Here is a 15,963-nt window from a genome sequence, read left to right as displayed (position 1 = left end):
CTTTTATCCAAACCAAGCAACTAAAATAAAACATGGCTTCCTTCCTTGAGATGGTTTCATAACCCAGCTCTCCAACTTTCTCCCCTACCACAAACATGCAACACAATTGTGCAAGAGCCGAGGAAGGAATGGCGAGATCAGAGCCGTGACTGCAGACATCCTGACATGGGGATCTGGCAGCTATTCAACACAAACACAATTAGAGGACTTACCCTTGCGTGAAGTATTTGCTTTCTTGATAGTCACCAGCCTTAACCTCTAGGAATGCTTACGAATCAGATAGCGTTCCTTGAGAAGGGCGAGCCTTTTCAAGCTCCTCTGTCTCGCTTTAGCCAACACAGATATAAAGAAGAAAGAAATTCCACCGCATCGTACAACTTCTACAAGCAAAAGCATTTCAAAGGAGGGAAGAGTTGTGGTCTCAAAATCCCTGCCAAAGAATCAAGAACCAAAGATCACGTGGTACTTGCTCCTCTTCCCCTCCACTACCATCAGCAAGAGACAAACTTTGAAATTCACACCAAACCTGGAAGTATGGGGCTTCTTGAGTCCCGCTTGGTAGCTTTGCATTACAGTAGGCTTCTCTGGTAGCGGTGATGCCACAGAACGATGGCAGGGCTTTGCATGTCTTAGGAGCCTCATAGGATGTGTGTATCTGCATAGCTCTTTGTGGGCTAGAAACAAAAAAGGTTCATGATTTTAGAAAATGTGGCCTCATGTACATTGGTGCTTTACAACTTACAAATTCTAACATGATCACACAAGTATTTTGGTAGATTTTTTCCGGTTAGTGGTAAATCCTGGGCTTTTCATGGAGGTAACAAAACCCTAAAAGTGGCAATAACAGCTGACCTTATATAAAATATCTCCTAGTAAATAAGTTAAATGCCAGTCTACAACAGCAGTTACAAAGAGAAATTCTTGTTCTAAAATGCCCAAGGATTTAAATTATTCTCATCTCAAGCCACACCGGTGACACAAGAGAACTGGACAAAAGGAGCGCCCATTGGTGTAACCCAGCAGTGCTCCTTAGTGGGATTTCCAGATGATGCAACGCCAAATGCCACGACTACCACAGGTACTGCCATTTACAGAGACACTTAATGGAGCAAATCAGCTGGCCTTAGCAGGGCACCACACTAAGGCTATACTACTGCTGGTAGTAACTTCCTTCAGTTCACCTCAGGTATCTCTACGTAGCAGACTGACCCTACAGAAAAAAAAAATTGCAGAGTCCAGCTAACTGATACAACATAAAGAAAAATAATAACAAAAGAAAATGAACCTGGACATGCTGAACTGTCTGACCTACCTGAGCAAACCCACCACCTCAGTGCGTGGGCACTTCTTCACCTAGCAACTTCCACATTGCACCTTTAAGCAGCAGCCTCACAGCTGGAGGAGGAACAGCTGTGCAGCGTAGCTGCCTTCCCAAGGGACTACGTGCACTTTTCCAAAAAAACAACAATTTGAAAAGCGGTAGAAAATGTCAAAATATCAGATAGCTGAATCCAGTCAAAATGAGGCACTCCCCCAAATATTTGTAACACTATGAAATTCCCCCGCATCTCCCCAAATATCCGGGGAAAACTTTTGCATGGTACCAGAAGAATAACAATAATGCCTGAGCTGGATAAGAATGGTCACAGATTCCCAAGGAAAGGAGCTGATTTATGTTATCAGGGTGCATGTGAAACAACCAAGGGACAAACTACCTGAGTATGGTACTAAACCGGTTGCATCAAGCAAGCAAATAAAACTTATTTCAGGGGTAGCTCTGTTGACATCTGCAGACCTACCCAAGCCAAGCATCCGTCCCAAAATAAAATATCGGCAACCAACTATGAATGGTTTCTAGTCTTGACTTTTTGTAACTCCACTAAAGCAGCAGAATATAAATCTGCAACCCTGTATCCGGGCAATAATTGAAATACATCAAGAAAAATGCTTGCAGTCATTCCAGATTTTAAAAAAAAAAAAAGAGAGAGAGAGAGATTTCAAAATTTATCAGTGCTTATAAACAAGGATGTTACTTTCCCCTTTCTTATCCAGAACCGCCCTTAATTGAAAGGATCAGTATCTAAAGGAACTGGTGCTGCCCTGCACACGAATCCCCTTTGCACCTCTTCCTTCTTATTTCTTCAGTGGTTTTATTAACATTAGTGACTTATCTAAGTATTAGAATGCTTGGCTGCTTGGAAGCTTATCAACGGCAAATTTTATGGGCTGTTTAGTGATGGAAACAGGAGGAGTTGGAGCTCTCCTCCCCCAGCTCCCTCGATATGGAAGTCTTCAAGAAGCTGTGGAATGTGCTCTCTGGTATTTTTGGTATCTTTAAAGTGTCAAGAGTGCAGAATTTCTCTTGTCAGTTGTCACAGTGTGACTCACAATTAGAGCCATCTGCTCCGCGTTCACCTCCCCAGGGGCACCGCTCGTTTTTCACCAGCTTCCTGTTGTTGACAGCAGAGTTCCTCCCCGTATCACCCTCCTCCAGCACCCATGCTCCTCACAGACATTGCGACAGGCTGAAGCAGATTTCCCTTGGGAAAGCCTTTACCCTTGTTTTGCTCAAAAATACAGACTGTTGAGAAAGTTCTGAAGGCGGAGGCTGGGTTTCTAAAGGAACTGAACAAATTCCATTGATTTTTTTTTTTTTTCCCAAGAGGACTTGCTTGGTTTTAGATCGCTTTAAAAAATCTCAGCATTTCTCTACATCCATTTTTATTTCAAGCAGCAGAGCAGCTTGAAAAATGAAACATTATTTGTGCCGAGTCCTATTGTGGTACCACAGTTGTGGTACAGATTTTTGTATGCTCATGCATGGGTCTGTGCTTGGGTTAATGTCTGGACCACGTAGAAATGCCACCTAAGCTGGGGATGGCTAGCTGGCCTGAAGCATAGCTCTGGGGTGTAGATCTACCTACGGCATTTTGCCTCTAAATCCCCGTGGGCTGGAAGTTTTACTGCTTAGGCTCTGACCAGTAGTAACTACAACAGCTCGACACCTATTATACAAGCAACTATCTGAGAGACAACAATATGTTTACGCTTTCACAAATTTCTACACTAATAGCTACATCTGTTTAAGGACTCGGGAGGTTACAGACGTGGGGACACAGTGCCAAATCTTTTAGGTGCCCCTCTCTTGGGCATAGAGTACACAGGGGTGAAAGCCTAAGCTCCCCATGAATGAATGGTGACAATGAATGGCCGTCTCAGAATGTGAATGAAAACAGGCAGCTGGTTAGCTGCCACCACCTCAATGTTTGCCTAGATGAATTAACAGAAAAACAGATTTGAGATTCTGGGAACCTGGTTTTCCTGAAACTATCTCCAGTCCTGCAGGAGCATAAGGTCTTAGATACCGCCAGACACTGTCGTTATTCTTCCCGGTTAGGCCTGGGTTTGGTCATATGCTTCTCTGTTACGTCTACTGCATAAGGAGCAGCCTCACAGAAAATTCAAATATTCAACATAATATTAAAAGCTCCTCCCACAGTGGGCCACAAATTGCATGCCTGTACCACTTTTGTCTGAGCCTTCAGGCCAGCTCCTGGGCCCTGTTCCTGACATGACACTGGTGATAACCGCCAACATCTGTTGTGCCCAGAAACTCTGAATAAACTGATAAATCATCTTATTTTGTACCCCAATAAAGACAGCAATAAAGATTAGTTGCATAACTTCACTGGGATTTGCTGGGATCTTTCCAGATCCAGAGGTTGGCTTCTCCCAGGAACAGACTCTTGCAAATTCACACCCCTCCAAATACAAGTTTAGCAGACTTCAGATCATGATGTGTCTGCATTCATTCAGTCATGTCACGTCAATACGATGCACAGAAGCCTTTCACTTGCCCTCTCAATCAGGGTAGCATAACAGCTGAAATATTTCTCGCTGACCCTGGTCTTCAACACAAAACTGAACTTCTCTTCGCTGTTTCAACATTCCCTTCACCAGGATTATATTTAAAGTCAACACAATTTGGGCCCTGGATCCACACTACTTAAATTATTCAAAAAATATGAACCCCTGCCAGTTAAATCAAGAAAATATGTTCTAAGGAAAGATAAAACACATCCTCTGTTTAAAAACACATTTCCGAAAAGCAACTCTAAACTCATCTCATAAAACTGTTACGAAATCCCTGGCTCCTCCAAACATGAGGAGAACTCTGCAGACTAGAATATTAGTTCATATTTGTTGGGTAATCTAGTAAACCCAGCTGGGAAGAAATTGGAAAGAGAAAAATGAAGGATTCTTTCAGTGTTGCCTCAGATTGCTCATCTATTATACAGCCCAGAGATGTATCTGTATTGAAGGCTTGCAATGTTCCACAGCTGAATTCTTACTTAGACCCAGCATTTGTTGAAGGCAGAAAAACCTGGATTGTAACAGATCTCTGTAGGATCAGTTGTGGACCTGCCGCTAAAAGGCCTTAAAATGCATTTGCCGCTCAATAATTATCGCTCCGATAGACTGATATGCAATTCTGTAGCAAATTCTTTTTACAAATTATAAACCGGTTGACTTGGCCACCTATTAAATGCCAGCCTCTTGGGCTGAAGGATTCTTCCTGATAACTGTTCAGTTGTGCTTAACGTTCAATGCAAGTCAAGGTTGGGTATTGTTGGATGAGGCTCTGAGCAAATTGATCTGGTTGGAGATGTCCCTGCTCCTTGCAGGGGGGTTGGACTGGATGGCCTTTGATGCTCCCTTCCAACCCAAACCATGCTATGATTCTGTGATTTCCCAAAATCCTCCCTGTTCAACCTTCTTGTTCTTCTTTCCAAGTCTTCCACTGCGGTAACGTCCTCCTCACTTCCCTGTCCGAAGGCTGACTCAAAATGACTGAGGAAGATGTTCTGCCATTTACGAGGTTAGCAGAATTGGATATGACAACCTACTCCTCAAACATCATCATTCTTTTCTGTGTTTCTGTTTCCTGCTCATTATACCTGTAGCTTCAGCCCATTCACTGCAGTAGTGTCCAAGCACTTTAATTACGGAACCGTAATAAAAGCTACATCGCCAAATAGCTTATTCTTAGCAAATAAAGTTACGTTTGCACCTGAGGTCATACCTGCCAGAACTTGCGTGTTTTAAAAGTAACATCCAGTCATAAAGACCGAGACACGCTTTGAAATGTAATGGAAATGCACTCACTTAATACTGCTTCGCAGAAGAGCAGAATGGTAATAAGGTTGATTTAAAAAGCAAAATTACACCAAAGGACCTCTCTTTTCAAGCAGAAACTGTTTAATTTATTAAAATTACTGTGACTGAGGGAATCTGGTTTTGTGCTGAAAGCCTTGAGCATTACATCACAGATAGACCTGAGGCTTTGCATTTTAATAATTAATTTCATAAAAGATCCCAAGAGCAATAGACGGGCCACGCGAGCTATTCCGACCCATGGGCAGGAGAATGCCTCAGTGCCCTTTAGCCTCTGAGTGTGCTGCAGGACAGGGGAGTTTGGTGCTAAACGACAAATTGAGATAGAAATATTTGAGCCATAAACCATAGTAAATCTTTTAGCACTTGAAACACCACGTAACACTCCAAACTGAGAGCAAATGAAGTGTTAGTCTATGCATGTTTAAAATGCATGGAGGCTGTGTTTACGGGATTATGTTTCTTAACTACATCTCCTTAAGGAGCCTTCAAAAGCTGATGCGCAAAGTCCCACCAAAGGAAACCATTTACAGAATGCTCCTCTAGCATGATTTAAGAAGAAGAAAAAAAAAAAAAAAAAAAGTGTCTCCATGAAAGCAAAATTATCTAGATTGCAAAGTCAAGGACAGCTAAATTAGGAAGTGGCAGATTTATGAGTGCCTGCATAACCTCTACTCAGCCCTCTTGTAGGTCCCGTGCCCTGAGTGAGACAGAGGTCCTTTCGAAAAAATAGTATGTGAGTATGCAATTAAAGACTATATCTTCACATAGAAAAGAGCTGAATTAAGGTTCTGTTGGCAGCTATGAATAAGACATCTCCTAACATTTAAGTTCTGGGCTTTGCAACCTTAGCACAGAACTTCTGGTGGGTGACATCTTCAGATGGCTTTTATATATAGGTGAAAATTAATTCTAGTGTGGTTACTGAGCCTTTATTTCCACAGAACAGCTTTCTATTTACCTGAATCGAAGGAAGAAGAACATTAGGAGTCATCTGGAAAAGGATGCTCTTCCCGAAATGGGAAGAATCGCTACGGCCCTGGAGTCTTCTGATCAACAAGATTACACACTTCCAGGAAGGAGAAGGTCTGGAGAAGCTGCCACCAACACCGCTGCCACTTCTTCACACCACATCCTTCCGGGCCTGTCCTGGTCTGACACGAGCCTTTCACAAGAGGGGAAAGCACAAGCATTTCTGCTACTTCATTCACCAACAAACTTCTTGCTTTGCTGCTAAAAGTAGCTGGCAGAAGCCAGCATAAACGTTGAACTGAATTTTAGGTCAGTGTAGTCCTTGTTATTTTAATCTCTCGTCTTTGTTTTACGGATTTAGGCAAGGAAATCAAATATTAAAAAAGCATGTTAAGTGCAATGCTAGCTGAGACTGTAAAAGTGCCAAACCGATGAACGAAAAGTCACTATAAAATTGGCCACGCTGTGTAAGTATATGAAGGTATAAAGTCATAGCCCGACAGAATAACAGAAAATGTCCTGTTTTTCTGAGGCATCATACGTTGCAGAGAGTCATCACTTTGCATTTCCTACTTTTACACTTCTAGAACCTTAGTCCTTCTGCATACATGGCATTTTTGGTTGAAAAGTTAGCACAAAGCCTGCATATTCTGAGAGTCACATGAACAAAAAAAAAAAAACCAAAAAAAAACCAAAAGAACAAAACAAACCAACCCTCTTGCTCTAGATCTTAAATGTCAAGTCATTTCTAGTCAGGAATAAATATTTACTTACAGATTTTAAATACTTTCAGAAACTAAACCAAATAAAGAGCTGCTCAGGTTTGGAAATATTTCCGTAACAAAAGTTGCTCCAAAATATTGTGGTTCCCAAAACACTGTGTGCTCCAAAACACTGCGGCAAACGGTATAGGTGCAATTAGGACACTGTAGTATTGACAGTATCTTGCAAAAAAATGAAAGATATATTTCTGATCCATGAAAGAAAACTGCAGTACTGTTCTTTTAACACAGAATATTTCACTCAAGGCTTTCAAAACTGTTGCTCAAAATGAACCAGCCAAACAGCTATCAAGGTGAACAATGCTTTACTTTGAGACTACAGCATCAAACCCAAAGTGAAGGTACCTCCATTGAAAAAACAACCCAAAGCAATACTTCAACAGGACAAGCCACTACAGCTTGCAAAAGTTACGCTGGATGTTTTGGGATTAGCTCTCCTACGGTGCTCATTTTTATGGATAATTATCACGATGGAAAATGTGGATCCTGGGGTCTGTCACCCTTACTCAGGGTGCCAGTCAACCTTTCTGATGGGTTTCAACAGGCCTTATTTTTTTCCTGTATCCTCTTGTGTTGCTAAAATAGAGAAGGGATTAAGGAAAGTCCAGGACTAACAGCTGGACCTCCCAGAACAGCAAATCTGGTAACAGGGCTGTTCCCAAGCTGATCCTTACAGGACAGAAAAACGTCCTGTCAGTGAGGAACAGATGGAATAAAAGCAGCAAGAATCGCATACTCTATCTCGTAAGAGCTTATCACAAATTATCCTGCACTGCACAGCGCAGTCAGGAAGCTCTGGAAGCCTTTGGGCCTCGATGTAAAATTTACAAGGAACTCAGGGATCGCTGCTGGGAGCAAAGCGGAAGGTGGCAAAGCGGTACCTGAGAAGCCATTTAGCCGAGTCGGTGCGATGCTGCACCACGGTGAGCAGACCTGATGAAAAGGAAATACTGGCTGTCCCAGGAAGAGAAAGATCTTCACTCTGCTAAAGAACAGCTCGCGGAAAGGGAGAGCCATCAGCCCCGGGGTGTGTGTCATGCCCAGCAGGCAGCTTTACGCAGAAGTCCTCAACTTTGAGAACGTTTTCACTTCAAAAGATCTCGAATGAGAGGATGCACGCTGGCAACAGCGGGCTCCTTTGAGGTCCCTTTCCCCTTCTAGCTGTATTTACCTAAGAAATTTCAGGCACAGAAAAGAATGAGTGAAAGGGAAATATTCAGAGACATGACAGGAATGGTCTTTACTGTTATTTCTTTTTCAGCCAGCGCTTTGTTTTCTTTTAGTCAAAGCCTGACAGTCATAAAAAGCTATTGTAGGTGCAGCCCACTGAGAAGCAAACCGCAGTCCTCCCTGCCACGCAGGGTAGGGATCGTTACGCTGTTAGCGTTCCATTTGGAATTCCTGCAATGCATCCGCTCACTCTATTAAATTACAGCATTTCCTGCAGCAATTGAGGAAGGATAAAGAAAATCAGTGCTATTATAAAAGCATCGTTTGATTGCCCTTTTTCTCTGCAAGCCATTTGTAGCCGTGGTCGTTTGTACATCTGAATTGCAGGATCTGTTACCTGCCATCCATTCCCAACATGACATAAATGCAAAGGGCTGCCCCTGAAGATACACATGCGGTAAACGAGACAAGGATCGGTCTCTCGTGTTTTTCACTCTTTCTCCTCCCCCAGGTTCTGTGTTCCCTGCACCGCAGCTCCTCTCTCTCTGGCTAGTCACTGGTTTTCAGTCCCTGCTCTTCCTGTGGGACCCTCCCGGGTGTCTGCTCCTCCCTGCATTCGATAAGGAGATTATTTGGAGTTGGAAGTAGACAAGCACAGGTGGTGGGACCACCTGCTACGCTCTCTTCAGTGCTTTTGGACAGTATAATAATGTCTGGGTTTAACCTTTCTCTTTCCTTTCTTTTTTTTCTGCTGAAGTTAGCTTTCAATTCATTATGTAGCAGTCTGAGAGGAGAAATTATGACGAAAGGCACTATTTTCCTTGGTCTTGGAAAAGCTATTTGCTAGAATATCATACCTGGGACAACAGACTCTTCCTTCACATTATTTCAAAACCTCTGGCAGTCTCAACAAAAATGAAAAGTGGTCAGGTTTTTGTTTACCTAAATAATAAAAAAAAATAGTGTTGGTTCAAAAGAAACCACAAGGAAGGAGAAACCTATTAATTGCATGAAAATCCATGGAAGATAGCTGAACACTAAATTGAAATGGTGTTTCATACAGTTGGAGTTCAAATTAGAAGCAGCAAGACAGACCTGAATCCCAAAAAGTACACTGACAAGGAATATCTAACAGACAGGTTTGAGAGAGATACTACAGTTTGCAGCCAGGGCAAATAAATGGTTTCTCAGCTTCTTACATGTTCAGCCCTTATAATCACAGAAACATTTCTTCTATATTTGGCAGAAACACGTACGCTAGATTTCAACATATCTCTGGAAAATTTTGGCAAAATCTACCTAAATAACTTTTGCTTAAGGTAAGGTTGGATTTTCATTTTCCTGCATATAATGGCCGCTGTAGGAAATATTATCAGCCTCTGAGGTAATTTTATGGCATGTATCTCTGGATGCACCAAATGCAAAATAAGCCTTTCAGGTGCGTTTGTCGTAAGCGCTCTTTGGGGCTCGGCAGTTAACGAAAAGGAACGGTTTTATAAAGTCACTTGAGGATCTGAAGATGGAGAATTTATTCCTGAGCTGATAGGCAATGTCAGGCCACTTGCTTTTCATCTCAGTATTTGTTTATGCCTGCAGAAACTCGGGATAATTTTATTTCCTTCTGTCAGCTTTGAAAGAAAAACTCCTGGTCACATCATTTTTCATTACCAAATGTTGCTTCATTTGCATTTACGTATGATATCCCTCTGGTTTTGCAGGTGATGCCATCTTTCATTTGTGTTGTACTCGTCATCTTTCACTGAGACCCCATCATTTCCCCCTGCAAATTTACTCAACCCCTAGCTCTTAAGATGACAGAAGATCGGACTCAGCAAGCCAATAGTGACAGACCTAATTGAAAACACTTACATCTTTGGAGTACGCCAACGATGCCAAGATTTACCTGTGGTCATGAAGGGAATGTACGCAGACTCTGTTCCACAAAGAAACACTGTGTGTGCCATTCTCCTCAAGAGTGTGTCTTTTGTACCCCCAGTACCTACCCCAGTGATCAGGAATGCACGGAGTTTGCATTCCTGCAGATACATTATCTGCAAGTGTGGCCCTTTGTTTGCTTTACTTCTGTTTTCTTCCACTAGGCCTTCGCTGTAAGAGAGATCTGTTTATACATTCCATTTTTCTTGGTCTTCTTGGCACCTCGCAGTCAAACACTGCTCCAGCTTGGTCTCTTGATTCCCAGTGCAGTGGAAGTAGAGTCTACGTAAATTTTAGGAGCAGACAAAAGAGCGTACTCACCATCTGATGACTTCATTTCTAGCTTTCCAGCACCTTTTGTTATTGCAGGGTATTTTTTCCTGGTGGGAACAGGCACATTCAGCTGTTGTTTTCATGCTAAAAGACTGTGGAAGCACTTCCCTGTTGGTTTGGGTTGTTGTTTTTTTTTCCAGACATGTCTTTCAGCATGTTTCCAAAGGCTTGGAATCAGCGCATTGTCTTGTGACATGTGCATACTTGACATTGCTTTGTTCTCCGACTTCCTTTTGCTTGCAATCTTTAGGAAGTTATCTTACAATTAGCAAGGAATTTTGAGTCAGTGTTATTGCAGACCAGCGTATTGTCCTCTGCCATCTGCAAAGAAAAAAAAGCTTGGAAGAGCGGGAGAGAAGAATGTAATTTTAGTATTTGTAACCGGCTGAACCACATAGGATTCAAGCTTCAGGTCACTGCATAGAGAGTCATAGCTGTGACTACAGTCCATTGAGAAAAAAAAATTATATTACGCACTACAAACATCATCTTCATTAAATCAATTAAAGGAAAAGCTAGGGCACTAGAGTAACTGTCCCCAGATCTGATACATCCTTTTTCTGTGTTTTTCTCAGGTTTAGTGATTCTGTCATCATATAGCAAAAGTGAAAAGGTATCTTTTTCCTGACAAGTTTATACAGAATTCATTTTTTTTTTCAATTCTCAACTTTGCACTTTTATGTAAATGAAGCCTGTTCATGCATCCTGCAAACAAAGCTGGTAAAAACAGAAAAACAGGTTTTGTTAGGCAAATATGTTCATTTTTAGCTGGCTGAAGAGCATGTCTTTTTATCGTGTTATTCTTTTTCTTCTTGTGTTGTAGACCATCAGCCTCCTGGAGCCCAGAGAAGAAGCCAGTTTGTTTGGAACTGCTTCCCTGCCCAGACAACACAGCTCAAGAAAGAGAAATGGCAGCACTTTGGGCACGAGGGGATACCTTGAGAGTTGTCTTGGAAAAACTTCCACAGGGAAAGCCCTTGTTTCCCACAGCCTAGTCAGGCATCACCTGGCTGAGCTCCCCGTACGTGGGATGGGATCTGGGGTTTGTGCAAAGAGCCACTTCAGACAGGAGCTGCCCTGGAGCTTCCCGTGGTTGCTGGATCCATGGCCTCTATGGCAGCACTTCCATGAAAGGCTGTGGTCCTAGCAAGGCTGGCGGCTGCTCTCGGCACCTATTTATGCTTCGCACAGCAATACTGAGAACACCATTAACATGGCAAACATGCTGAAATCCTTACCATTGTATCAGAAGAAGAGTAAGAGCAGCAATAAGAAACCACGCCAGAAAGCAAGCAACCACAGGTACGTACCTATGTTAACGTAACATGGAGACCTTCTCGACTGGTAAATACATCTGTAGCCAGCTTCTTATTTCTGATACAAATCTTGTTATGCCTGAGCAAGCCTTGAAGAACTGGCCTGATGCGCAGAGATGTTGAAGTCTTTAAATCTCACTGACTGCCAAATTTAGACTAAGTGCCGGAATCTGGAAAGGAGTCAGGGACATGCTATGTGGTCAGCTGCGTACACTTCAGTGAGATGTCTTGTAGACTCTGCTGAACATTAACTTTCTCCGGATACAAACACTCAAGTTTTAACATTTTGGCATTATTGCATAATAGATGTATGATTTATAATAGCATCATCCAGGCAAATGTTGTTTATCCATTATGGGAGAGGTGGGGAAAGCGTCTCCCTAGTTAGCAGTTTGAGTACCTTTTACTTTATGTGCCCTAGAATACATGTTATATTATTTGGAACAAAAATTTTGTTGTCAGCAGGCTTCATCTTCCTGCTGGAAGTGCAGAGATTTATTTTTTTTTCCTTAGAGTCAATGAAAGCGTAACATCTGTTTCAGACTTCAAGAACAGACCTGAGGAAACAGAGCTTTGTACAGATACCCACCGGATCTGGAGTCCCTGGTTTTCATTGTGCTAAGCCATGTCTCCATCAACGCCCCTAAAAGACACAACTTGAGTACGTCTACACGGTGTAGTGGAGCGGAATGCAGTGACATCCAGCTCTTGAGTTGTGAGACCAGCTCTGCAATTTCCAGACAGCACTGCACAGACAAACCAGGATTTCTCCGAGACGGATCAGATATCTGCGCACCACAGTCCTTGGCGCTGGATAGACGTGCTGAGTCCATCAGAGCAACAGGATGTCCCAAATATTGAGCAATTAGTCAACTGCTGAGCAAGGCAGAACTATTGATATTCCAAATTTTAAAGCGTTGCCTAATTTTTTTTTCATTATGAGCTCTCCCGCTGCAATGTGTATTTCAGATCACTGTGTAAGAGGGAGAGCTGTCTGAAAGTCTGCGCAAGGCTGAGAGCTTGCAACATAACAAGGAAAAAAGTCTAAAAATATGTATTTGCCAGAAACCCAGCAATAATAATTCATACAACTAAAGCAGAAAGGAATATGATGGTGTGAATTCTAACGTAAGAAAATCAACAATAATGAAATGGCTAATCCTTGAAAAAGAGGGCTTTTTAATGTTAGAAGTTTAGAGGTTTGCTTGTTTATGGCAAAAACTCCCCACAATTCAATTTACTAACTCCGTAATCTAAGGATTACAATGCATAGAGCATAAAACCAACCAGAGCAAAGAGCAAATTGTCCCTCCCTTGCAAATTTGTTTTCAGTCACTCAGTAAATGTTTTGTGTTACTGGTATTTTCCTCCAATATAAATGGCATTGCGGGTGCTCACTCATGACAGCTGCAAAAATTGAAAGTTTGTATAATGTCCTGTCCTGCACGGAGCACACCAGATGATTCCTTATATATGACATAATTCCTCCTGTAATAAATTTTCCAGACATAGACATCAAAATCGATATGCTAGAATAGTCCCTAACTGTACCTAGTCACCAACAGATTCAGGATATTCCTCTAAAAAACTCTTGGTTTATTTATTTCTTTTTTAACAGAACCCATCAGAATAATCTATCATTTTTCAGCACCGGTGTCATTTATTAGTGTTATCTAAGTTGTACTACTTTCCTTGTCACATCATAAGTTAACCTTTCCTAATCACTACCCTGGACATTTACCAGGCTTTCCCCGGGGATGTGTTTAACTAGAGCCATGATTTTCCTGTTATTATGTACTCCAGGGCTCTGAAAGCTCATGTTGATTCTAGTCAGAGGCTGTAAATAAATCCATGTGAGCCTGATGCTAGGGAACTTAATACACTAAGTGGATATAAGCCTAGCTTAAACGAACTCCGTAGTTGGTAGCCTGGTAAGATCCTCAAAGAATTCTGCCTTGTGCTCCACTTCTGAACAGTTAAAGTCTTCCCTTTTGGAAGTTTAATGGAAATGGTTTAAAGTCTTCCTCCTTTCTCAAAATACCCAGTAGATTTCTTTCTCTAGATAGCCTTTGTTGGCTTGGCAAAGCACCGTGGTCTGCACATGGGATGAAGGACCATACACTGGTGCTGCACAATCCCCTCTTCGAGTCCACACTGGATTTAAGCTAGGTTCTCAAGCATCTACATGAGCTAAATGTGTGGTTTTCCCTCTCAGCGCTTTCCTGTGACCCCCACAGAAGCCCTCCTCTGCCACTTGCCATGCACCTGGGTTAAAGGAGTGTGGGGAATTCCACTAAGGTCTCCTAAGTCTGCAGCCAGCTGCTTAATTCTAGCCACAGGAAACAACAAAATGGCAGAGATCCTGGGAAAGGAAAAACTCCTTGTGAAAGTACTACGAGGAAGCACTTGGGCTACAGACACATTACTTCTGATAAACCATTACAATTCTATCTAAAAGTTCAAACAAGATCTTGAAGACCAAGTGAATTACCGAACAGTAATCCCCAATTTTCATTAGCAGAGATATTGACCAAGCAAAGAGCTGACAATTCAGCATCTACTCTCTTGAGGGATATTTTTTTCAGCCTTAACAGGGTAAGTTCTTGCCAATACATCTAAAACCAAAAATTTCTTAAACTAGGAGGGGAATCCAACAAGAGACATCCAGCTGTGCTGAATTAAAGCGCTCCACTTAAACATCCCATCAATCACAGAGCAGGAGAGTGCTGACGTTATTTGTATGAAATGTAAGAGCGCTATTACTCACCTGCAATTAAAAAGGATAGCTTGATTTGGTTTCTTGCCGAGAGTTATGTGAATATTTTCCCTTTTGCCAGCTTCCATAATCTGAAGGTAGCATTCCAGGTTCTGACTACATCGTGAACAATGACACAATAGAAGTCAGATAATTTTGCAGGGAAAAATAATCCTTTTTCTGAAACCTAAATTATAAATCCATTTTACTCACTCACATTCTCTGCAATGGGCTGGCTTGCAATGTCATGAAAACACAGTTTTAATTGGCACACTTGTTGGCACAGTCTGAGAAGAGTCCAAGATCCGTATGGAGACTGAATTATTCTATCCTCCCTAGATTTCGACCCTCAAGGCATGGATGAAGATGAGACACTAATGGGGCAGCATGCAAAAGCTTGTATTACTGAGAGAGATCTCCTTCATGGATAAAAAGAAATAGGAACCTTCAGACTTACAATTCTAAATGAGAACAAAGCTACAGATAGGGAAAAGAGTCAGACAAGGATCTAAGCAAAGATTGGTAATGTAATGAAAGCATCGGAGCCATCTAGAGGGGATTTTGGCTAGATTACATCTTCCGGTATTGGGAACAAGAAGTCCACCAGGCTCTGAGTGCAGGCTTATACCATGTCTGGCAACGTGAAATGCTTCACATGCATTAAATGTGCATGCAATTTTTTAAAAAAGTCAGAAAACAAGCAAGGGCAAGTAAAGACAGAAACTCTTTGGGTAAATGCCTTTGGTTCAGTATTTTTCAGGTTAAAATCTACAATTTTCCCCATATTATAGCAATTCTTTTCAGCTGACATTAAGCACGCCTTGTACCAAATTGCTAGTTGGACAATGTTCATCAGAGTAAGCCAATCTGAAAACTTTGGGGTATTAAAAATAGTTTTTCTTGCTCCCAGAAACATTTGCTTGAGGATTTCTCTCCCAGCAAATAAAGAGCTATAGAATACTCACATCAGTAGTACAGAATTAGTGAGAGGAGTATCCATGCAGCCAGCTCAAAGCTATTTGTTGATTCAAGTCATGGGACCATCAAAGTTAGCCAGGACTGGTGCACTTATGTCTGGGAGTAAGTTTCAGCTGCATCTTGATGCCATATTAGACAGGTATCCAGGCATCCATATGCCCATCCCTTCACTTTGGTTTCTGAAGGAAAGAAATCAAGTTTGTGAGCCTGAAGGGAGCCGTAACATGCTTCAGTGAGGCCCCTGAAGTCTGTGCTTCAGAAGATCCCACACAGCACTGAACTAACACAGCAAATGCAGCCAGGAAACATAACCTATGTGTTGCAAAACCAGGCCTTTTTGATATCCAGGAGAGGATAAATAACCACACTATACCATGCTCTTCTGTCAAAACTCCATCTCAGAAAAGAAGTTATGCTGTGTCCCTTGAGCTTCCCAGCTCCGTTTTCTCTTCGACACATGGCTGACTTCTCTTGCAGAGCAATTGCCTGAAGGTCTAATTCCTGTAGCGTTTTCCCCTTGTAATAATGCAGGGCAAGGTTATCGATA

General features: G+C 42.0%; 1 long non-coding RNA gene across 4 annotated transcripts in view; it reads right to left on the bottom strand.

The window, feature by feature from the left end:
* Positions 1–15,568, bottom strand: part of LOC147600834 (uncharacterized) — a 37,942-nt gene extending 22,374 nt beyond the window's left edge. For 2 of the 4 annotated variants that reach the window (XR_015258524.1, XR_015258526.1), the window contains exons 1-8: positions 15,404–15,568; positions 14,451–14,555; positions 11,678–11,853; positions 10,356–10,688; positions 8,957–9,041; positions 7,811–8,100; positions 6,137–6,340; positions 213–674 (exon numbers count right to left, since the gene is read on the bottom strand). This is a non-coding gene — a long non-coding RNA (uncharacterized LOC147600834). The remainder of the gene's footprint in view (positions 1–212; positions 675–6,136; positions 6,341–7,810; positions 8,101–8,956; positions 9,042–10,355; positions 10,689–11,677; positions 11,854–14,450; positions 14,556–15,403) is intronic. The other 2 variants (XR_015258525.1, XR_015258527.1) reach the window with 2 other exon arrangements.
* Between the last annotated feature and the right edge of the window lie 395 nt (positions 15,569–15,963).

This window comes from Chlamydotis macqueenii, chromosome 4 (genome assembly GCF_036417535.1).
Source record: "Chlamydotis macqueenii isolate bChlMac1 chromosome 4, bChlMac1.mat, whole genome shotgun sequence".
Lineage (NCBI taxonomy): Eukaryota > Metazoa > Chordata > Aves > Otidiformes > Otididae > Chlamydotis > Chlamydotis macqueenii.
Note: the sequence above shows the minus strand (reverse complement) of the source record. Positions and strands in the feature narration are given on the sequence as shown.